Source organism: Wyeomyia smithii, chromosome 3 (assembly GCF_029784165.1).
Source record: "Wyeomyia smithii strain HCP4-BCI-WySm-NY-G18 chromosome 3, ASM2978416v1, whole genome shotgun sequence".
Lineage (NCBI taxonomy): Eukaryota > Metazoa > Arthropoda > Insecta > Diptera > Culicidae > Wyeomyia > Wyeomyia smithii.
Window position 1 is genome coordinate 271,443,192 of NC_073696.1, and position 24,798 is coordinate 271,467,989.

General features: G+C 39.4%; 1 protein-coding gene across 24 annotated transcripts in view; it reads left to right on the top strand.

Moving 5' to 3' along the window:
- Positions 1-24,798, top strand: part of LOC129730546 (uncharacterized protein CG43867) — a 461,594-nt gene that overhangs the window by 392,253 nt on the left and 44,543 nt on the right. For 2 of the 24 annotated variants that reach the window (XM_055689956.1, XM_055689958.1), the window contains exon 2: positions 12,801-13,162. The exons of 21 other annotated variants lie outside the window; for them this stretch is intronic. The gene's annotated coding sequence lies outside the window, so the exon portion shown is untranslated. The remainder of the gene's footprint in view (positions 1-12,800; positions 13,163-24,798) is intronic. One more of the 24 variants, XM_055689957.1, reaches the window with a different exon arrangement.

Below are 24,798 nucleotides of genomic sequence, written 5' to 3' on the forward strand. Positions count from 1 at the left end.
GTACTTTTAAAAATAGTTAATCTTGTAATCCTGAATTCATAAAATTCCTAAATATCCAAGATAAAGTTCTAGAGTTCTGATATCTAAAACCCTTGCATTCATGAATCCTTTAATCCACAAGCTCCTGAATTCATGGAAGCTCCATACTTCAACTCCTCAAATCTTTAAATCTCTCGGTCCTTTGAAACCTGAATCCATAAACCTCTGGATTCTGAAACCTTAATGTTTTTCAATTTTAGAATTCCTGAACCTAAAATCCTGAAATCCCTGAATTCTTAAATTCAAAAATTCTTAAAACCTTAAGTGCGACGCTCCAATCATCCTAAAGTCCTTAAATCTTAAAAAATCTTATATTCATTACATTTTTAATTCAAAAAAAATTTAATTCTTGAATACTTAAATCTTAATATCGCCGAACTCCAAATTCTAAAATTCAACATTTTTTTTAAATTGTTCATAAATCATTACATTTATTCATTCTTTCATCCTCAAATCTTCAAATTCTAGTATCTTTTAATTTTTTAATCTGTAAAGCTTTCATTCTGTAATCATGAATCCATGAGCTATTAGATCCTAAGTTTCTGCAACTTTGAATCCTCAATTTTTATTCATTTAAAATTGTAAAAATCTGAAATCCAAATCCCTTGAAATCCCTTTAATTCTAAAATTAGTAAGTTCTTGAATCTATGAATGTTTCAAGTCCTTCAATATTTTTAAGTCCTTCAATTTGAATCGTTAAATTCCCAAATCTTTTATTCCTTAAATCCTCGTTTCTTTATATACTTTGATGCTTGAATCATAAGATCCTCAAATCCTGAAATCCTCAAATCCCGAAATTCTTGAATCTTAATCCTTAAACTTATAAATCCTTAAATCCTAAATTTCTTACATCTTTAAATCCAGTGATGCTGAATTCCTGGAACTCTTGAAACCTTTAACTCATAAAGGATTTAGGATCTTTGAAACCTGAGACCTCACATCCTAAGATTCTGGAAGTCTCAAACCTACAACCCTGGAATCTTTAAATTCTTGAATCATTACATCTTTGAATAATCGATTTCCTAAAACTCTAAATCGTGCAGTCTCAAAATCTCCAAGTTAAATCATTAGTCCTTAAACTTTTTATCACAGGAGCAAAGTCTTCAAATCCGGCAACTTTGAATCCCCATGTCGTTTTAACCCTTGAAGTTTGTAATCTTTTCGTTCTTAAATTTAAATATCTAAGGCTTTAAGACTCCCGAGATTTTAAGTTCTGCAATCCAAACATCCTGAAAAATCTCACAAACGTTGAATATTCATATCGTGGAATCGCAAAAAAAAAAACAAATCTTACAGTTTCTTTAAATTCCTTTTTATTTTTTCAAAATACTAAAATGCAAAAAAAACTGCATCCGAAAATTCAAAAACTTTAGAATAACGCAACTTCTAAAGTTTCATGATCCTGAGTTAGTTTAAAGTCCGGAGATCTTAAAATAACAAATCCTAAAATCCCAAAATCATAAAATCTTGGGATCTCAAAGAAAGGAATCGCATAATTCTAATATTTTAGAACTTTTAAATCCATAAACCTCAGATTCTACAATGCTTGAGTCTCGTAACTCCACCAACATGAAATCCTTTAATTTTGAATTCTTGAATTTGAATTCCTCATTTTATAATGTTCTCCAACCGCGAAGTCATCAATTTTTGATCCCCTCTTTCCAAAATAATCAATTCTTAAAAATTCCTAACATCTCAAAAATTTTGGATAAACTGCACAACGAAGTAAAGTTTCAAAACTGCATATTAAACTACCAATCCCCAAAATTTTAAATCATTAGTTTTTTCAATAATAAAATCCCTGAAACTTTAAATTTGAGGTTGTTAAAATCTTTAGGATTCGTGATGTTACCATCATAAATCCTAACACTTTCTAAATTTACGATCCAGCAATTCAAAAATTCTAGAATGGATAAATCAAAAAAAAAACTCCTCAGTGTGTTTAAAATTTGGAAATTCTTTAATGTTGAAACAATAAAGTCCTAAAAAAATTTCAATTCCTAGAAATCCCAAAAATTTTACAAACTTTTTATTTTTCATATTTTTATAATTTTTTCAAGTAAAATACTAAAACTTTATTCTCAGTTTTGAAGTTAACTTCACTCTGAATGTGAAAAAAAGCCGGCGCCCTTATCGATCTATACAAACGCAAAAGCTTCTGAATTGTTGTGCATTGAATATGATAAAATAATCCCAAAATAGTCATCTTACGGTGGTTCTTTGTGCAACTTCCTTAGCTCAGGTCCACCATGGCAGAGCAACTACGAAAAGAACACAAGCTTAAAGCTTAAAATGCTCCAATCCACGATTCCTCAAAGCTTGTATCTCCAAATTCATTCTCAAATCCTTGAATCAAGAATTCTTTAATAATTATTTATTCATTAGAACTTTAAATTTAAATTTTTTATGCCCCTTTTAAAGACCTCTTTGATATACAACTATCCTAGAATGCTTCAAACTAAAATCCCAAAATCTGTGCATCAAGCTTTCAAATGTTAAAACGAAGAATCCTCAGATCCCAAAGTCTTAAATTCCTAAACTCTCCACATGCTAAATTCCAACAATTCTGAATAGCAAGTTCTTACATTTATTTCGATATTTTCCTAAGTCTTTGAATTTTCTAAATCTTTTAGTCCCTAAACCAGGTTGAGTCCTAAATCTTTGAATTCTTGGATCAGCAAATTATTTAATCTGTAAAATCTTAAATCCTTGAATCTTTTAACTCCTCAATCCTGAAATCTTTCAATCCTTTAGCCTTCAAATCCGAATCCTAAAACTTATCGGGTAACATCTCAAAATGTTTGGATTCTATCACCTGCGATCCTAAAATCTAAGAATTCGTCAATTTTTGAAACGTACAATTTCTTTATCTTTAAGTTTTTTACTTCTTGAAATCCTTAATTTTTCAACCCCTAATCCCTTAAAAAAATCCTGATGTTCTGGAGTTCAAAACTTTTCAACCTTTAAACTTTTGAATTTAGATGTCTGAAAACGAAAATCCTGGAATCCTTCACTCCTAATTTCCTGAAATCCTGGAAGCATCGAGTCCCTAACACCCAGAATCTTAAAATACTGAAATTTAAGAACTCCCCATTTATCTTAAATTTTTCCAAAATCTTTTACTGCCGGTCCAAATCCTAAATCTTTCGTTCCTTAAATGTTCGAATGATTTAATCTGTCAATTCTTAAGTACTTGAATCCTTTCACTCTTAAATCCTCAAGTAATTCAATTATTACTGGAAAGCTTGATCCTGATCCTTTAACCTAAAATCCTAGATTATCTTTAGTATTATTTTGAAATTACAGAACTCTTGAACCTGAAATCTTGAATTCTTTGTTTTTCCAAATACGTTATTTTTTATATACTTCAGTTTACTCATCTTTAAGTTCTTCAATCCTTAAATGCTTATTTTTTTTATTCTTAAATTTTTTATTCTTAAAGTCTTTTGGTCTATTAGTTCCTAAGTTCTTGACATCTTCAGATTCTCAAAATTTTAAATCCTCAATTTCATGATTCTTTAAATCCAGAAGTTCTATAAATCTTAAACCATTCAACTTTTAAATCCTAAAGTCTTAATATTCTAAGCGTTTAGATTTCTGTAACCCATAATTCTCAGGTCCAGAAGTCCTGATATTCTTGAATTCAAAGCTTTTGAACACTTTAACTTTTGAATCCTGAAATCCTATTATCTCCTAAAACTCAAATCCTGGAATCCTGGACTATCAATTTTTGAAATCCTGGGAGTATCGAGTCCTTAATACTTTTAGTCTTAAAATACTGAATGAAAATCCTCCATTTATTTTAAATTCATTCTGAATTCAACACTCCCTAAACCAGTTTTAATCCCAAAACTTTCCAAAACTTTCAAAATCCTTATATATCTTTAGTCATTTCTTGAAATTCCAGAACTCTTGAACCTGAAATCTTGCATTCTTAATTTTTCAAAATTCGTTAATTCTTAAATCCTTCAGTGCATTCAACTCTAAGTTCTTCAATCCCTTCATGCCTATATCTTTTCATCACTAAATTCTTAACTCCAACTCCACGTCAACTCCAAGTCTTTTGGTCCTCAAGTCTCTAAATTCTTGAAATCTTCAGATTTCTAAAACCTTAGTTTCATGGTTTCAGAAATCTTGCTATACTCCAATCCTATAATCACATAAAAACGCGACGCGCTAACGGACACAACACTTATTGTTCTTACAAACGTAAAAGGACAACAAATCGAAAAATGAGTCCAATCCTATAACTCTTAAAATCTTCAACTTTTGAATAATAAAATTTTAATATGCTAAGGTTTTACAGCTTTTAGAGAAATCCTGGAATCATTGACGAAATTCTTAAATATTGGAATCAGGCTTGTAAACGGTCACCATTTTCATTTGATCTCGCTTCCTTAGCGTGCGTCTTTCGCTCGTAAATGTAAAACAACCTAACCATCGCCGCTCAGCTCACAGAAAGAAAAGAATAGTCAAACGACACTCGCCTATCTAATAGCGAATTTCTTTGTTCCACCAGCTCACCTCGTTTTGACCTGGAAGCGCAACAACTGCTGTCAAAACCCTTCTTTATTCGCTCGATTTCGACCCAGTTTTGACCTAAAAGCACCTGCAAAACAGACAGGTTCGCACTGTAGCTTTTGTTAGTTTTGCGAGTGGGTTCACCAATACTATTACATCGTATCCGTCAAAACACGCGGGTGATGCTGAAAACAAAAGAAAAAGTGTTCGTCGCACTGTGCAGTGAAATCATGAAACGCAACCGAGAAATAATTGCGAGAAATGTGTTTGTTATGGAACTAATGGAATCGGGTTTAGATTTGGATCTCGATTTCGAGTTCGAAAGTGCTTTAATCACAATTTTCAGTAAGCTATCGAGAACAAGCAGGTGTCGGGTGGCGAATCTTGTCATCGACGTAATTGATAAATGTATTATACGGAAAATTTTTTTTGACAGCATTATGTACACACCGCACATGGTCTCACACACACCAACGCAAAGCTTTAGATCGTAGATCGAAATCGTTTTTTTTTTATTCCACCCGAAAGTTGGCACTAACCCCATGGAATAAAGAAATTCGCTATAAGAGATGCACACTGTCAATCGTTTAGCGATGTTATTTCGGCCTATTTCTGTCTACTTCATTCATTTATGTTGAGAAATATTATTACAAGATCATCGATATAAATAATTTCCAGAATACATGCACTCAACGTGCGTAATTCTCATTTCTATAAAAATGTTAAAATACCTTTGAGGAAATAACCTCGTGATGGCGATACTCATTTGACATGTTTGTTTAAGAATGTATTCAGACAGCGAGCCTTGGTAGCGTCAGAGGAAGAAGAAGACGATTATCGCAGTGAACCATTTCGAAGCCTGCCTGGAATCATCGAATCCTTGAAGACTTAAATCCGAAATCCTAGGAAAATCCTAAATTCTAAAAAATTTAAATACTTAAGTCCCCACTTCAAAAAATCCCAAATCCCAAAATCATTGAATCTTCAAATAGTGGAATCTCAACAAAAAGTGTTACTCTGTATGCCTGAAGGGCACTGGGTACTGAAATGCCACTGCGACATTCTTGCTGATTGTCTTTTGTGGCGGGCCCCGATTGCTGTGCACAGGTTACGGATTGTTCGTACTCATTGATGGAGTAGAACTGTTTTGTTGTAAACCTGTACCCCAATTAGGTACAACATAGTTGATGAAACTAATGACCTGCTTGGGATTGGAGCTCCATGCTTGGTATGGAGTTAAAAGGTAACTTCCTAAGAAGTTGTACCTAGAGGAAGCAAGAGCTTCGCAAGAGCACAGCAAATGCTCTAAACTCTCTGGTTCAGATTTGCAGAATCGGCAGGTGTCGTTCAACACTACGCCGATTTTCTTTAAATGATAAAAAGCGGGACAGTGTCCGGTGAGGAGTCCCGTGATTATCCGTAGGTCACTACGATTTAGACTAAGTAGCTTTCTGGCGGTTCCAGGGTTCGGATAGATAAACTGTTTGCCTTGTCTACAACCCTGTGCCTGTTGCCATTGGGATACTATTTCTAGCCTTTCCCAAGTTAATAGTTCGCTTTTGATAGCGGAAATGGACGTACCCAGAAACGGCTCGGGACCAATAAACCGCTGAGCTGATCCCTGTCTTGCTAGGTAGTCAGCGTGTTCATTACCCTCGACTCCGCAGTGTCCGGGCACCCAAAACAGAAAAACTGAATTCTGTCGGGAAAGTTCCCGTAGAGTTTCAATGCATTCCCAAACAAGTTTGGAAGCGCATTTGACGGACTTAAGTGCTAGTAGTGCTGCTTGACTGTCCGAGAATATACCGATTTTCGTATGTCTGTAGTTGCGTTGCAGACATATTTTTGCGCAGATATATATGGCATATACCTCTGCTTGAAAAATGGTGGGCCATTTTCCCAGGGAAAACGTTTCCCTAATACCGGGTCCGTATATACCAGATCCCGTTAGGGATCCCATTTTCGAGCCGTCCGTATAAAAATTGACGATGCCAGGTGGAAGATTAGGCCCTCCATTGTTCCACATAGAACGGTTTGTTTCAATCACTCTCTATGGAATATCCATGTTGGTCCTAACGTCCATCCAGTCGGAGACTGTGGTTAATAGCGGAGTTAGTTTGAACTCCCTAAGTATGCGAAGGTGGCCGATTTGGTCCCCTTCAAGTATGGTTTTCCTCCTTTGCAACCTTAGAGCGCCAAGCTCTGCTTCCTTTTTCACATGAAGATGTAGAGGTAGTAGGCAAAGCATAGCTTCCATGGCTGCAGTTGGAGTTGTTCGCATAGCGCTGGTAACCGAAAGACATGCAAGTCTTTGAACTTTTTTGAGTTTGGCTTGCGCAGTCACTTCGTTCACCTTAGGCCACCACACTAGAGCAGCATAGGTGATTCTTGGTCGGGCAATGGTCTTGTAAGACCAGAGTGCCAAGTCTGGTTTCAGTCCCCAGGTCTTACCGAAGAGAGTTCTGCAGGCCCAGATCGCTGAGATCGCTTTCTTAGCGGCATGATCCAGTTGTGCAGACCAGTTCAGTTTCTTGTCCAGAATAATTCCGAGATATTTGACTTCATTGCTGAAGCCCAGTCTAACTCCACTCAGTATTGGAGGAGTGATGGAGATCGTCCTTCGTCTGCCGAATGGAATTAGGACTGTTTTTAAGGGGTTAATGTTTAGACCCTCCTGTAAACACCATGACATGGTGGTATTCAGAGCCGTTTGCATTCGGCTCGACAGAGTTGCGTCATCTTTACCTCTGACGATGAGGACGATGTCATCGGCGTATCCAATGACCTCGTAACCAAGCTGTGAAAGCTTGTTGAGAAGTGCGTCGACAACTAGTGACCATAACAAGGGCGAGAGAACTCCTTGCGGACACCCCTTGATCACTGACATTGTTACAGACGAATCTCCCAAGGTTGCTGTGATCACTCTGCTAGAGAGCATTGCGTGTATCCAGTTCCTTGAAGTTTGGTCGATTCCCTTATGAGAAAGAGCCGTATCGATTGATGCAAAGGACGTGTTATCGAAGGCCCCTTCAATATCAAGAAAGGCACATAGCGCCGTCTCCTGATAACTTAGGGACTTTTCAATCAACGTCACTAAGCTGTGAAGAGCAGTTTCTGTTGACTTGCCGCTTTGATAGGCATGTTGGTTCCTGTTCAGCGGGGAGTCTTTTAAAAACTCATCACGGATATATTTATCCATTATTTTCTCCATCAACTTGAGAAGCGATGAAGTCAGACTTATGGGTCTGAAAGTTTTAGGTAGGGTTTTGTCCTTTCTTCCAACTTTGGGGATAAACACTACCTTCACCTTCAGCCAGTTATCCGGAATATGGCCCAGGATAAAGCTGGCTCTGAAGAGGTTGATGAGTTCGGACATGATAACTGCGGCCGATTTTTGTAGAAAGATGGATAGTATGCCGTCTGGACCAGGAGACTTCATAGGGTCGAATGAGCTTAGAGCCCAACCTATTGAAGCTTCCGTGAACAGTCGACGGGCCAGCAGGATGGACTCCCGAGACGCCATATGTCTCGAATTGTCCTGCCGCGACCCATCACTATTCAGTTCTTCGGTCTCTGTCGATCCAGGAAAGTGGGTGTTTATAAGAACCTCCAGCGTTTCCTTGGTAGTGACAGTGAGGCATCCATCCTCTTTCCTCACCTGTCCTAAACCGTTAGTATGGTCTTTGGACATCGCCTTTTGGAGCCGCGTAGCTTCCGGCAGAGTTTGGATTCTTTCACAGAAACTAACTCTGGATTTCCGTTTAGCCTTGCGTAGCTCGGCGTTGTATTTAGTGAGGGACGCCCTGTAGTCGTCCCAGTTAGACGTGACTTTTGCCCTGTTGAACAACCGCCTAGTTTCCCGACGAAGGTCACTAAGTTGATCATTCCACCAGGGTACGTCACGGCATACTGACCGCTGTGTTAGTGGACAGTTAGCGTCGAAAGCATCCATGATTCTGTTTTGTAGATCATTTGCTGCCGAATTCAGGTCAACAGAATTTCGAATGTTGCTGTAACTGAAAGTTCGTGAATCGATCAGGCGTTCCTTAAAGGATTCCCAATCTGTATTCTTAGGATTTCTGAACAGCTCTCTTTTCAGAGGGTTAGCCTCTATATTAAAAACGATGTGTCTGTGGTCCGACAAACTAGTTTCATCGGAGACATGCCAATTTTTAATCCTTTCAGAAATAGAGGCGCTACACAGAGTGAGATCAAGGACCTCCTGTCTAATAGCGTTGATAAACGTGGGGTTATTCCCTACATTACATACATTGACATCGTTAGAAGTAAGGTATTCAAGTAGGTACTCACCCCTAGTGTTGGTGTCCGAACTGCCCCAGATCGTGTGGTGAGCGTTGGCATCGCAGCCGATCAGAAACAGCTTGTTGATGGCCTTGCAGTACCGCACGAGCGCAGCAACTTCGGGTGGCGGTATATCACCTTGGTCGCCCGGGAAGTAAGCCGACGCGACAACCATTTCCTGCTTTCCTCTGGTTGTCGGTACTTCAACCGTGACGGCAACGACGTCACGTTGGATAAATTCTGTAATAGGTTAAAATTTTAGTTCTCTATTTAGCAGAATTGCAGTCCTTGGCTTGGACTGCGTGTCACAGTAGATTAACCTACCGTTAGGAGCGTTAAGTCCGAGAACTTTGGATTCGTTGATCCACGGCTCCTGGATGAAAGCAGCCGCTAGCTGCTCTTTGGCGAAGCTCCTGCAAAGAACACCCGAGGCGCCTTTTGCGTGATGGAGATTCGCTTGCACGCAGCGAAAGCTGCTCACTTTGCAGTGAAGTTGCCGTCTTTGTCCGGATCGGAAGATGATCCTGGTATTGGCTGACGGCTGCCAACAGCGGTTTGGCTGGTTGATGGAAGTTGCTCTTCCTCACTGTTCGGCTTCGGTTGCAGCAGTCGATTGGCAACAGAAGGTCGTCGCGCACACTGTGGCGGTTTTTGACTCCGGGGGGTGCGACTTTTCGGTGGTTGATGCTTCATACCCTTGCGAGTCTTCGGCGGAACCGTCCGAGCAGCCGCGGGGTTGCGTTTATTGGGTGGTGACAGGGCACTCACGGGGGAGCATCCTGCGCGTACCTTCCCAATCGCAGGGTTGCGTTTGGGTGGTTGTGGGGCACTCCCGGAGGAGTTTCCCACGCGAACCTTTAGCCCATTCGCAGGATCGTTTTGCCTGGGTGGTGGCAGAGTACTCCCGGAGGAGTTACCCGCACGTACCTTCCCTGACATTGCGACGGAGTCTTTCCCGCCTGTGACGTTCGGCCTTCCGCTTACCTTTCGGATGCGTGCTTTGCCGAAACCGTAGTGCAGTTCATAATTTCTACTCTCAACGAGTTTGGCCGATTCTTCGTCAATATCCAGAACTAGTTCGACCAAGGTCTTTACCAATTTGCGGTTACAGACTCGCCACATTTTGGTAGAGAGATGGTCGTTCTGATTCTGGAGTGAACGGAGAATCTTCTCGTCCGGAGAGTTAGCACTGTCCGCGAAGTAACCGACATACCGTCTGGCCTTCGGCAGATCCTTCATGTGGTATACACGAAGTTGTGCTCCCTCCCATGGTACGAGAGAAGGTACTTCCCTTTCCAACCACTGCACTGTGTCGTTGTCGGTACAGGCAAGTTGCAGGAAGCCATTTTTTAGATGGCAACCGTTAAACTTGGGCTTGGTGGTTGGATTTTCCTGGTCCGCAATGTGTTCGAGGATGGAGGTCCGGACAGCCTGAAGCTGGTCCGTTGTGAGTAGGGAGCTGGGGTGGGTAGCAGAAGTAACCGCAAGGCTTATAGCTCCCACCATGTCCCTATATGTGGCCCTCGGGAGCGGCTTCGAACCCGATGACCCCAAACCAGTGCCGTTCCGCAGTTTTTTGGGCTGTAGACACTTAGTACTGGTGTTTGGTGACACCAAGTCGTCCGACCGCTGTCGCTTGACGGCAACTTGGTTCGATTGAGCAGGCTGCTCTGTTGGAAGGAGGGCCAGCTTCCTGGCTCCTTCGTACGAGAGACCGGAGCGAAGATTTTTGCTCAGTCGCCGCCTTTGCGCATTTGAAAGTCGCTTGACAAGGGGTGCCGATGATTCGGGTTTCCCTTCGTCATCGGGCCTTGTCTGTGGACCGGGAACTAAGTCCATTTGACTTTCGTCATTCCCTTGTGGAGAAAGTAGGATTACGGATGAAGCCGAGGGTCCTCCGTCCAGCGATTCGCTGTCGAGGTTGAAATCATCCTCATGCTCCATCTCCTCCGTTCCGCCCGGTGCGTTTGTTTTTATTGGACTACGCTCCGATGAGTCCATGGGTTCCGGCAAAGAAAGGCTGCCGGTGGCCGAATTTTGTGAAGTTTTGTCGTTCATAAAATTCCCACGAGTCGCTGGGTAAAGAAGAGTCCGCTGCATCAGTGACCCGCGTGATGCAGTAAGGGCTAATTACTGTGAAGGGTGCCCTGGTACTCCACAGGCTCCGTTAGAGGCTGGGTATTTCTTTAACCCCCCCCCCCCCCCCCACCACGTCATCCATCGGCACGGGTCGCATAACACCTTAGCTTAGGGGTTTTAACCATTGGATTTTACGCAACAGCCATGGTTAAGAGCTGTTGCAACCATCCTCCTTTACAGGGGCTTTGGACCCTCTGCTACAGTTCTCAATAATTCAAGTCTATTCGTAAAGGCTAAACTGAACCAAGAGAATCGTAACAGGCGGAGTTGAACAACAAAAAGTGTTACATCGACCTCTATCGATATAGACCTCTCTAAATATTCGTGCTCTTGCAGCTGATTTGTACATTTGTTAGTTGTTGCTGTTTTCGGGCCATTAACAAAATCCTAAAATCCTGCAGTTTTTTTTTAGGTTTTTACCTTCGAATTGCAGAAAGCATAATATCAGAACCCTGAGAATTTTTGAATCTAAAATTTCAAAATCCTAAAACACAAAATCACTAAATAAATAGTGAAATCTTGAGATCTGGATCCATCCAAAAATCCTAGAATTTTAGGATATTTAAATCCCAAATTTTAAAATTTCAAAATAATCGAATGTTCAAGTCCCAAAATTTTAGATGCATAAAATCCAGCATTCTCAAAAATCCAGAATCCAACAATCCATAAGATCCAAAATCCTAAAATCAAAATCCTAAAATGCCACAATAACTAAATTTATTCTTCAAATACGTGAATTCAAGTGTTTCATAATGATTACCCACCCGCCACAATTATTGTCTAGCGTAGATATACGATATCTGTCGAAATTATTGAGCCGTTTTTCTCAAACAAATGCATAATTTTGTTTGAATGTCAGCTGCGAAATTACCGCGAGAACGATTTTAGTTCAACTAGCGCTTTTGAAGTCATTCATGAATATAATCTTGTAAGAATTAAACAACGCATAATGGACGCAAATTTAGGATGTGCCACAAACGCGCCTAAACCAATGGCGTAAAACAAAATAGATGATCATGTGACCTAAAAACATCAGTAAAAGATCTTTTCAAAGACTACAAATTTACCCCAGTATATTTCGTAATAGCACCCGAAAACAGCTGCGCTAGAATGAATTTTAGTGAGGCAGTAATGGCAAAGTAATATGCCATAACTTGAATTTAAAAGGACAATTGTGCGCATTGATAATTTATTGTTAAAGTACTCAAATATATGAAACAGAATATATACGCCAGTAGAATAGATGGCACACGAAACAAATCGTTTTGTTCAACAGTAGCAGCAGCAGTAGAAGCTATCATAGCCAAGTCAGCTCGTAAGGTAACTCTCTGCTGACAATCTATTTCCAGGCAGACCGACTCGACTCGACTCGACTCTATCGTACCGTTCCTTACCCGTACATGACGACGACCGACAATCGTACGGACATGGAGCGTGTCGCAATCGACTCAACTCACACAGGCAGAAGCTATAAATTTCCTCCCCTCCGGATGAACATTACGTGCAATCATTCGCGATGCAATTTTGGCCCGACGACCGAGGACGACGACGCATTTCCCATGCCGTTTTCCGATGCTCTTTCTCTTCCGCGACCAGCGACGACGACGGCGTTCACTGTGTGTGTCATGTATGGGTGAAGGAAAAAACCCGGACTGCATCGTAGGGCAAAGGATGATCATAAATTGCATGAGAAGCCCTCCTCTGTGCTTCACGCATGCAATTTTGTTTGATTTTCTCTCCAAAACCGTACATAATATTGAAAGTTCTTACCCAACTCTTGCTTGTTCCCTTACCGATAGCCTCTGACTCAGTTACAGTTTTATGCAAACCATCGTCCTCACGTGTAGCAAAAAAAAACAGCATGTTAGTGTCGCACAGTACGGAAAGAAAGGAAAAAAAAGTGAGTGAGTGTATGATTAATCCTAACGTCAAGGCAGTACTTACATGTGTAGAGTAGTGCAGTCCAATGTTCTGCGGTTTTTCTCGGTACGCGCGATATTGTGAGCTCAGAAACAAGAAATTGCAATTTTCCAACAAAATTAACGTCAACAGCAGCAACAGCAACGGAATAAACCATGACCCTCTCTAGTGGAAAACGGTGGATTTGCCTTGGAAACTGCCAGCCGCATAATGAAGACAAACTGCAACGTGGACAGGATATGTACGTATGTTTTCTTACTAGGGAACGTGGAAAATTAATCGTTGGTTTAGAATTAAGGTTTTTTTTTTAGTTCGTCTTTTAATAGTGTAGACAAACTACGCTCCAAATAAACTCAATTATTAAACACTGTCGCGACCAAGTTTTCGGTTTCCATACTGAACGCCTCCGTACTTGTCACTTGTCTGTCAGTCAAGTTTAATGTCTCCCTTCGCACAGCGACGTCGAAAGAAGCCATTGTCTGTCATGCTGTGTACAAATTGAGCAATAAAGCCGAATTGCGCTACTCCGCTTGCAAACAAAACTAAAATAAAAAATGCAGCTGAATCTTCTCAAAAGAATTGCTTGTTTTTACTCCACCGGTGAAGAACACTTCGTTAACTCTCGAGTTGCTTTCATGACGACAGTCGGTCTTGCGGAATGGTGTGTGCATCAATCTTTTGTCGCTCCCATTTTCCGTCCGTCCGCAATGTGTGTTCGACATTTCGGAATGATAGTTTTATTGACTATTCTTCTCGAACACCGGTTGGAGTTTTGGTTTGTTTTATATTGTCGTCACAGCTAGCAGTCGTTAATGCGTTTAAATTCAACAAATTATGTGACCAGCGTTCGTTGGGCTCTGTCTAGTTATTCGTTTACATAGTGACTAAAGATTTGTTTGTTTAAAAGTTAAAACTGCTTTGTAAAGCCTAACAAGTTTAAAATTTCACGTGCATAGAAATGCGAAAATATATAATTCAAAATTTAGCACAAGATCTACAAAAAATATAAGGAAAAAAGCTGGTTTTTCTCAAAAATAACATTAATTGAATTTAGAGCAGATTTGGTAGTGTTAAGCAAGAAATGTACTTTTTTGTGATACTCCAGCATATTTAATTTATTTTCGTTTCGCTGATTTTTTTTTGTGCAGTTTTGTTCTATTTTTTCATTAACATTATTGTCAATGTGCTCTTTGTTGAAACTAGATTCAATGTTATTTTTAGCATTTAGAATATTTTGGTGTATTTTTACCTCTAATTTTATACCAGCTAGTTAAATGGGAACGGTTTGAGTGGTTTGGTTGCCTTTCCGGCTAGTGGTGAAGTGTTGTGTTTTGCTGCTTCAGTTCAGGGTATTCCGAAATGCACTAGTACAAGATTGGCATGACTCAAAAAAGTATAAAAAAATAACTAACTCAAATTTTATGTTGCTGGCATTTGGGCGATGAAAAAGGATTCGCAAGTTGCGTACGCCGATGTACCAAAGAAATTTTTCCATTTTCATGCGGATCGCGTTCGATTCAACCTGAAGAGATCGTTTTTTTTTTCAAATGGAATGGTCATTTTTGACAGATTTAACATTTTTTATATTCGTTTTTGACATTTTTGATGCTTCGCCAAAATTGTCATTTGCAGAATTACTGACGTTTTCGCCAACTATTTGTAATGTTTTTTATAAGTTTTATTTTTGAATATTCAATAATACTTTCATTAATTTTGATAATTCTCGCAAGGTTGCGTGCCAACATGGTGATACCATTTTTAACATGTCTATTACTCAACTCTACATTTTGATGTTTTTGATAAATTTTACAAGCCTCTTTGGTCCCACACTGGAACAGAAATGAAATCCAGTAGAACGAAATTATTAGCGCTCTCTGAGTTGATCCAATCGGTTTCCGATCCTTTACAAAGTTTCTTGGTATACCTGTGGTTTCAATTGGGATACCTTTTTTTTGAATGGACCCCACTGCGACATGTAGTTTTTTATCTTTTGTGACACGTTTTTTTCTGTTCGTACATTTTTTGTTTTTTACCTTTTTGAAGTGTTACTTTTTGAGAAGTAACCTGCTCCGTGTTAAAGCGCTTTTGTCTTCTCCTTCAGACTTAGTAACCTACTTCCTTCCTTATCGACCTTATCATATCCTCCTGCAATCTATCACTCTAACAGCGTATAACGTGTTATAGCCTATGATACCGATGCTTTAGACCAGTGGTTATTAGGGAGACCAGTCTGGAGGGAAGTTTTGTGTGGAAGAGCCATAATCCATACCTAAAAATCCTTTTGCCAACGAATGGCTTGGTTCTACTGAGATTCGAACCTATCACCACCCACTTGTCAAAGTGGACTGCGTAACCTTGCGGTTACAAAACTCTTCGTAGTTGGAAAATTTGGATGCTTAAATTGGTTTAGCCGCAATTGCATAATCTTGAAATAAACTAACCAGTCTTGAAATAAACTGACAATATAGTCACCCTCATACGTAACCCGTAACCCCCTAAACTGCAGAATGATTATCATACTATTCACAACGTGTAAAATAGCACACAAAAATCAGAATGCAAAAAGACGGCACAAAGCAAAGAAAGGCAAACAAACCAACAATATCTCGGAGCCACTCCACACAACAACAGTAGAAAAGGCCTAAAAAATAGATAGTCGCTGTGTGGTTCTGTTTTTTATTCGTTGCGTGCCGATCCAAAGACGGGCATCGTGCACCGAGTATATATTAGAAAAGAAGCAAGAGCTAAATTTTTTTTTCCACCCACAGTATTTTACGTGCTTTACCAAGTTCACCGGTGCCTGTGCTAATATGTAATTTCTTTGAAGACATCAGTTTTAATATTATTCTCATCATTAAATTGTATACAGATCATTAAATTGTCTACTAATAGGAGTTATTATAAGCCGGCAGGTATCTACTGATGGCGATTTCGCTAGACACTTTTCATCAATTGTCGCGGCTGAGCAATGAAGTAACAATGATAACCAACAGGTTCAATCCTGCGGTGAAAAATTTGCTACACGCAGCGCTTATGCTGGGCAAAAAGTTCGCAGTAAATATTTACACTGCTTTTTTTCTGTAACTCTCCAGGAAAGACGGAAGTCTGAATTCACTGGCATAGCTCTCCATAAGATTAGGCTTCTTCTACTTCTCGTCACCTTTGGTAATATTTTTCTGCGCTTTCAACGATATGCTTGTTGAAGGTATACAGTTGAAGAAAAATTAATGACTTTTCACCTTCGTTTGTATACCAACAATTAAAGTGTAGCGCCGTCCTCTTTTTTATATTCTCTCATTCTATCGCCTGCAGCGGTCAATACCAATATTCCGTTCAATCGAATTTACCAGTTACATAGTTTGGTCGTGGCAAAGGAGACAAAATCATCCCGGTCCGGTTCCAGGTTAACTATCTAAATGGTAAATTTAATAGATTGCCTGTTAGAGCTGGTGTGCCTCAGGGGAGTATTTTGGGCCCAATTTTATATAACATTTTTACTTCTGATCTTCCTGATTTACCAACAGGCTGTGAGAAATCTCTGTTTTGTGACGATACAATACAAATTTCCGCAAAAGGAAAAAGCCTTCGTGTTATATGCAATCGGCTTCAAAAAAGTTTAGATATATTTTCTTCATACTTACAAAAATGAAAGATTTCCCCTAATGCTTCTAAAACACAATTAATTATTTTTCCTCATAAGCCAAGAGTTTCATTTCTCAAACCCACCCATAACCACGTTATTAAGATGAACGGTGTTGTCTTAAATTGGTCTGATCAAGTTAAATACTTAGGGCTAATTTATGATAAGAATCTTACTTTCAAGGAGCACATTGAAAATATCCAGTCAAAGTGCAATAAGTATATTAAATGTTTATATCCTCTTATCAACAGGAATTCTAGACTTTGTCTCAAGAATAAACTGTTAATTTACAAACAAATTTTTAGGCCAGCAATGTTATATGCAGTTCCCATCTGGACAAGTTGTTGTGCAACCAGGAAGAAAACACTTCAAAGGATTCAGAATAAACTTTTGAAAATGATTTTGAAGCGTCCTCCCTGGTTTAGCACGAACGAGCTACATAGGCTCACTAATGTAGAAACATTAGAAAATATGTCAAGCCAAATTATCAACAAATTTCTACAAAAATCGTTGCAATCCTCAATTGCAACGATTAGCTCACTTTATAGTCAGTAAGATAGTTTTAAGTTTATTTTAAGTTTCGTTCTATTCCTTTTTTTTCTCCTTGACAAATAGGTTTAATAATTTTCCTACAATTACATTAACTTATCTGCGAAAGCTACATATATATATATATATATATATATATATATATATATATATATATATATATATATATATATAAAATAGTTTTAGAACATAAATAAATCAGTACTAACTCCCCCCCCATAAAAGTCCAGCCTTCTATGCTTCCGAAGAAAACAGAAAAGATGCCATCTTTCGATTAATTCCTTTGCTCCTTAACTTTGTAAAAATTAAAACCAATTGTTCTTTAAAGGACGATCACATATATTAAAACAGTAAAAATGGGTTTTCCACATTTCAGAACTACAATACTTATGGATTTATTGTCAATAGAAAATAAACTGTGGATGAAATTGAGATTCACCACTATCATTAACGTTTTGGTGAAACTTAGAAAAATATGGCCTACTTCACAACCAAATGATTTTGGGGCGCTGAAAAGCGTCATTGGTGGGTCACAACAATGACACCAGGCAAAGTTTGTTTGGAATTCGTCATTACAGGTTGCCATTTACATAATATGTGGGATGATTTTCGTTCTGTTATCTCGGCAGCATTTTCTGACTTTTTCAGTACTTTATCAGCTACTAAGTATTCCATAACAGCCAGCTGATAGACGTGTGCTCCAGCATCAACACAATTTTCTTTGCAGTGCAGACGGTGAACACGATCTACCAGTAATTGGAGCGGGGAACGAGATTTACGGGATTTTACCTTTCCCTTAGTCTTCGAACTTAGAACTTAGTCTTAGAACTAGAAATGAAGGTGTAATTTTCTTTTTGCTACCTCTCATACCAGGCTTAAGAAAGAAACTTTCAGAGGAGAAGGAGCCTTGTAGACGAGCTAGAGTACAACATAGCGCGAGAAGCAGAAATTTTTTAACTACTTCACAATAAAATGATTTTGGGACGCTAAGAAGCGCCTTTGGTGTGCCGCAATTGTTATTTGCGTATGACGTGGGATGAATCTCGTCAATGTTTTACGTTAACAAACAATCTTGTTTTCTAATCAACCACTTCCCCTTCAATTTGTTAGAATGAATTTGTTGTTGTTGTTGTTGAAGTTTCTTAATTTTGGCTTGAAGTCTGTGCTTCATATCTGCCTAGAATGAATTGGATCTGTTTGACGCGGATTTTATTTCTGACGTGGATATATTTTAACTACCGATTTTACAAAAAAACCCAATGTATCCAATATTTGAAGGGATGGAAATTGAATGTCTCCTATAAAATATAATAAAATTTCATGGTCTTAAATTCAATCGAAAACCGCAAAGCTCTAGCATGCAGGCGAAAATAGTTGGCATCACAGCGCAGTATAATGCCAAAAAGACTAAACTGAACTAGAGGTTACTGTTTGACATTTAAGTTAAATGCACGTTCTGGTGTTTAAATAGCACTAAAAATAATTATTTCGAATATTTTAAAACGCACTGAAGAGAAAGATTTTACCCCTGATTATTACTTGCGCATTACCGAAAAGTTTTATCTAACTTTTAAATTGGATTTTAAAAAGGTTGCCACTTTAGTGCTATTATTCGACGGTCCATTACAAGTCTTAGAGCTCCTAAATTGATCACTTTATGCACTAACCGCCAAAGGTTTTATTGCAAAAGTCACATCAATGAACGACGTAATTCTAATTCCCTAGCCAAATAAACTCCAGAGTTTTGGAATCGCGTCGGGAATATTATAACACCCAGTTTAAATTTTACAGTTCCTCCCAAAAAGTTTAGCATCTCCTGAAATAGGCAGATATGCCGTGTTTCCGAGGATCTAGAAAGTTACGGTCTTCAGCGAAGTTGTCCAAAAAGTCAAGCGTTTCTGGATGGTGAATAGTTTAGTATGGAAATGTACCTTTAAGTGGCGCTAGAAAGCACGCAATTCTTCGTATTGTACATTTAACTTTTCTCTCGATTCCGACCTTCTAAAATGGTACGGTCTTCAACAAAGTTGTTCGTAAGGTGCGCACGCAATGCTCTATATTGTGACCCTACCTTATATCGCGATTCTTACTTCCTGAAAAGATGTGGTTCTTGACCATCAGCGCACCAGTGGTGATAATGTCAACTAAGAAATATTTTAACTTTGTTGATATTGCTGAAGGATGACTGTCACAAGTCATTTTGATCGGCCTAAACACTAGTACATCTGCATGCTCTATGTCGTATCCTGCTCTTCTATATGAAGAACACAAAAATATCAATCAGTAAAACAAGATTTAAAAACAAATGTTCGAATTCACAAGATAAATTCAGTTCAGAATATTCTAAACTACATGCAGGTAGTAAAATTTGCACCAACTAAAAGCCTTTGATTACCTGAAGACCAAACATCGCTTGGCCGTCGGAATACTAAACTCAGTAAAGCGGTTCCAAACATGAAGTGTATATTTAATTTATTATAGTGCACAGGGGCCTATCAAAAATTTCCTCTAAAGGGTGTTGTTGTTGCCAAAATATATAGGGATAGTACTGAGAAAGAATACGAGAAAATAACGTAAAAGATTAAGTGTTTTCCTGCTATCATTAGCGATCCGATTACGGTGCAATGCGCGGGTTATTTAATTAACCGTTTTGTAGTCCAAATCGACTTTTCGAATGTCTTTTAGCGATGGGTCTCCATAGGTTCCCCATTCCAGCTCAATCGTGCAGCAGCCACATTCCCAGCACCAAGTATACAACATTTTATTGCATAGTCTCGAAATTCCTTCATTGGATTGGAGTGCTAATACTAGACACCTTGTTTCCCACGAGAGAAACAACGTTGTCCACATGACGAAGGCAACAACAAAAAAAGTAGCGATAAAGTTTCCCCTTCTTGGTAACTATTGGAAATTGTTTCTCTCCGGTGTTTCAGCAGATTAGATTGAAGTAGAATGCTAAACGCAATTAAAAGGCCAAATATTTGCACCCCCTGAGCGATTTCACAAAAAAACGGGCAACAAATGTAATCGACCATTTTTTATTTGGCTGAAACTTTGCATAGACGTTTCTTTAGGCAAAAGATGCCATATTTTGCTATTGGTTTTAATTTTTGGGAGCACGACTCATTTATGAGACGCTATTGAAAAATGCTATTCTGGGAAGGTATTACAAATATTTTTAGGGCCAAAACGGTTTGTTCGATCGATGTGACGGTTATCAATAATATCATGAGTGTCGTTAGTCATGTTATGCTATGTTTTTTCCGGTATAAACTATTTTCTTTCATATTCTAATTTGAATCATTTCGAAAATTGCCTAGTTAAAAATTATTTAAAAAATTTTTCAAGCCCCAGCGCGGCTTTTTTAATCATTGGCCAGGTCGAAGGGGGTCATCAGTAAGACGGATCAGAGTTTATTTTACCGAAATAATGCTCCATGACGGGCAATAGCGTCGCAGATGTGATGCATCTCGATTTCGATAACTCAGCTCAGACGCCCCAAATAGATAGACATTCATTGTTTAGAAGCCGCTCTCTCTGGCTAAATGTGGTTTTAAACAAATAATCAGCGTAAAGAAAAATCTCTTTCAGTAGACTGGGAAATTACACACAAAAAACTCTCATAACTACCCCACTGGAAATAACAGCTGATTCAATTAAGTATTTCAAACGGCAGCTCTAACGGTGGCTTCTGTTATCATCGTCATCATCCACATTATCCTATCGCGTCATTTCCCCGGCGCCGAATAACCTGGAGTTTCGTCTGTCGTCTAAGTCTGTACAATGGCATTCGAGTAAAAGAACAACTCAAAATGGCTGATATAAATGGTGATGAGGTTCATTCCTTCCATGAAGTGTCACTTATCCTCCAAGTTGTCTGTTTTGTCTCGCCCTGGCTGTACTGAAGAACAAGAAGAGGCAAAAAAAGAACTAACCGAGAATCGTTGGGAAAAACGATAAAGGTTGCCCGAGTGAAATGAGACACTTGTTCGGAATTTCTGCTAATGATAATTGGAATTGGTTGAGCTGTTCTTTGTTTCGCTAAACTGCTCCGACGAAGGTGGCGGTGCCTTTGCATTTTTAATTTAATTAGCATGTTCCAGCAAAGGTTCCACTTGGGACTGGTACCTTGACTGGGGTCCCGGTTGACTGATGTCTGTCCATTTGTTGGATTTTCTCGTTACACATTAAAGCCCTATTATCTCGAGCATCCAGCGTTGATGGCTTTTCCCGGAGTGACGATTACGTCATATTCACGCAAAAATAACCACTTTTATCAGCATTCATTACAATTTCTTTTATCTCCGAGCCTTGCAGCAGCAAGCACATCCCCGTGCACCCGTATAACAAAGCACATATGCGGTAGTAGATCCAATTGCTGCGTTCGTGCCTGACTGTGTGGTTTCCGACGATGGAAACTGACCTATCAACTGCCAATGATTCCCCTGCTGAGCTTTCTATATAGTCCTGCATACCGCATAGGTTCCAAGGCTAGGAGAGCTCGCTCGGTTGCAAACCGCAACCAAGCGTCGAATGATTTTCTCTACACCTGCCCTTCCCCGTTTTGACCTCCACCTTTCAGCATCCCATTCAAATGCTATCACGATGAGCTGATTTTCCATGAATGCACAGAACGCCATCAGATTAGTCCCACGGGAGGAAGTGACGCTTTATTAATACAGCCGGGCTTGTGGTGAACCGTCAGTCGTTCGAGAGAACCAGCAGCCCGGAAAGCTGACAGGTTTAATGCTCTCTCAGTGCCCTCGCGGTAGTTGAAATTGAAATCGGAAAAATTTTGCTGTTGCGTATTGCTAAAAAGTCGACACATTGTTTCAGTTCGGAAAAAAACTGACAGCCAGATTTTCCCCGAATGACCACAGCTCAGCTAGTTGAGTTTGAAATGTTTTACAAATATATTTCAATTTCATACGCTTGTTTGCCCTCCGTTTCCGGTGAGGAAACGAACCACAGTGAGCTGAATTTGTACAAATGCTGGCCAAACATTTTACCGTATAACTCCCAAAAATTGGATTTCAACACATCGACTGTATCCAATCATAGATAAAACGGTATTTCAGTCGATGGACAGCGATTTTCCACTGTGCGACCATCTGACAGCTGAGTGAAGATGAAGCTTGACAGAGCGGTTAAACGAACTAGAAGACAGAAAAAAATAATCCCAATCGGTTCAAAGATGCGTCGAGTGGGACAGACAGAGAGCGAACGAGCACGACGAGATGAAAAATTGCAGAATGCAAACACACCGGAATGAAATATTGCGCCACAGAGCGGGAATCGCTCGGCGGCTGGGGAAAACTGTGACGGCGGGTGATGGGTTGTTTCGAATCCTTTATTCTAGCGAGCGAGCGGGAGGAAGTGGGAAATTGAAATGATTGAATTCTTTTGTTTTGTTTGTTCGCTGCGCTTGGCTCTATGCTTCATTTAAGCCATGCACAACATGCATGTGAACATCGCTTGTTTTAAAGTCAGCTTCTCGTTTCGCAATTTTCAGGGGACCCATAATTTATCGCTGAATAAAATTTCAAACACGCATATTAATCTCCAAATAAGAACCATGACTAGGTTCAGTTTTCCTTATCCTTTCGAGGTCAACTACGCTCATTTCAGCGACTCGACGGATGCCAATCAAGATTAAACATTGCTTTGAATATTCATACCACACTGCTGGTGACATTTAACGGGCGTGTTTTATTGCTATAATATTGACGGGGCAATCCTTTCCAGAAATGAACGAACACAAATCTAACCGGTCAACAATAAAAACGAACGACGCCCCAGCACTGGAGCAGGGTAAATTTGCATGAACCCAGCTGGCGCCGTTGAACTGTCATTCGAGTCGAACATTTCTACTAACTCTGCCGTCATCGTTGTCGTTCGTAGTTTGCGAAGCACGGCAACAGAAACATGTTCCGTATTTGTTCTTATCAATGTTCAATACTTTCTCCGGCACGTTACGTCAAAATTAAGTTTTCGTCACGTTTCACCCATTCCTTCTGAACAGAGAGGGCACAGCTTCTGTGGTGGGACGTGGGAGGTTTGAGCGAGAAAAAAAGTAAATAACTTTGAAAGCAAGCTTATAGCAGGTTTCATTTTTCTGCCCTTTCGCCAAGTCCATCGTAACTTGGAAAGTTTTCTCGTCGGAAGGGGATTTTTCCAGCGCCACCAGAAACAGTTTTGCATTGTATTTTACACTGCATTCAATGCACTCAACTGAGCGCTTCGAAATAGCATTCCTGTGGAGACCGGGAAATTGTGAAATCATTCCTTCGCATCCAGGCACTGATTGGGGCACACGAACCCCAAGCTAGAGGAATGAGTCAGCATTTCCCGGCTCGCTTAATTAGTGCAACATAACAAACTGAAACTGACACGTGATTCCTTAAGCTGTCAGAAGGCGTGATGCAAAACATTAAAGAAACCAAATCGCTCACACTTCGAAGATGAAAAACAAAACGGCCAAAACGCGCACTTAAGTTAATAAAAACAGCAGCCGCAACGGCAGCTATAATTTTATTACGATTTTTTTCTCTCTACCAAAGTTTTTCTTTTCGCCGTTTGGATTTCCTCGCACATTTTGCTCCCCGAAGGCGTATCTATAATTCATCTTTATCTCAGCCCCCTCCTCCCTCGCCTTCTCACACTTGATGGAGCGACAGAGCGACATGACGAATGTGTTTCGTACTTCGCGTACGAATCTCGGGTTTGGAGAATTATGTGTGCTACAAATTATACCACGGTGCCAACACGACACAGGAAAGACACACGCATTTCACGGAAAACTGGCAGGCGGATGGATGGTCGTGTTGATGCTTTTGTGGGTAGCATAAACTGCTGACCCCGCCGCGGGGTACAGACAAATAAAAATCTTTGAGTTATATCCTACAATCACCGATTTATCGTTTATACTTGTGTTTCGTGTTATAATGTTCAATTATGTGGGAGGAGAGTAAATCTAAGGAATGTCGTTTTGTTATTCGGAATTAATTCACTGAATTTTTGCACAGTTTCGTGGGACTTTAATAAACGAGAATAATTTATCAATCGTTAAATACTAAAATTATATTAGTAATTTCGAAAACTGTTCTAATATTCTTGATTTTCTTGCAATCATCAGGAGGAAAGGAAATTCATAAAAAAGATTAAGATTCATGAATTTATTTAGCAATTTACATTTACAGTGTTACGTAAATTATATACACTATGTAAAATTTGTTTTCTTTTTGCGTCATGTGTTATGTTATAGAAATCTATGAATACCAAAGGAAAAGAGGACTCTGGAAATATTCATATTGAATGGTATATGACCATTTGAGGCTGTATTTGAGAAATCGGAAGAAGCCATTCTGGATATCGCAATGGCGTCTGGCCTCGGTTCTGAAAAAATAACACATATCGAATGCTATTTGGTCATTCAACAGTCGAACACACCCCAGAAACGAAAGGAACAATAGCAATAAGCTCACTGCGTTATGGAATTTCAACTAAACATACAAAAATGGAGTTCTGTCTGTCTGTGTAATCCTTATGAACTTGTAATTAAATGAATCAATCCGCGTGAAAATTTTTGTGAGGGGGTTTTTGTGGACGGGAAAAATCAGGCTTCTGAAAATGACTGTAAGACAGTGACAGCAAATTTCCAACTAATCCGGCTCTCATTGTATACGTTC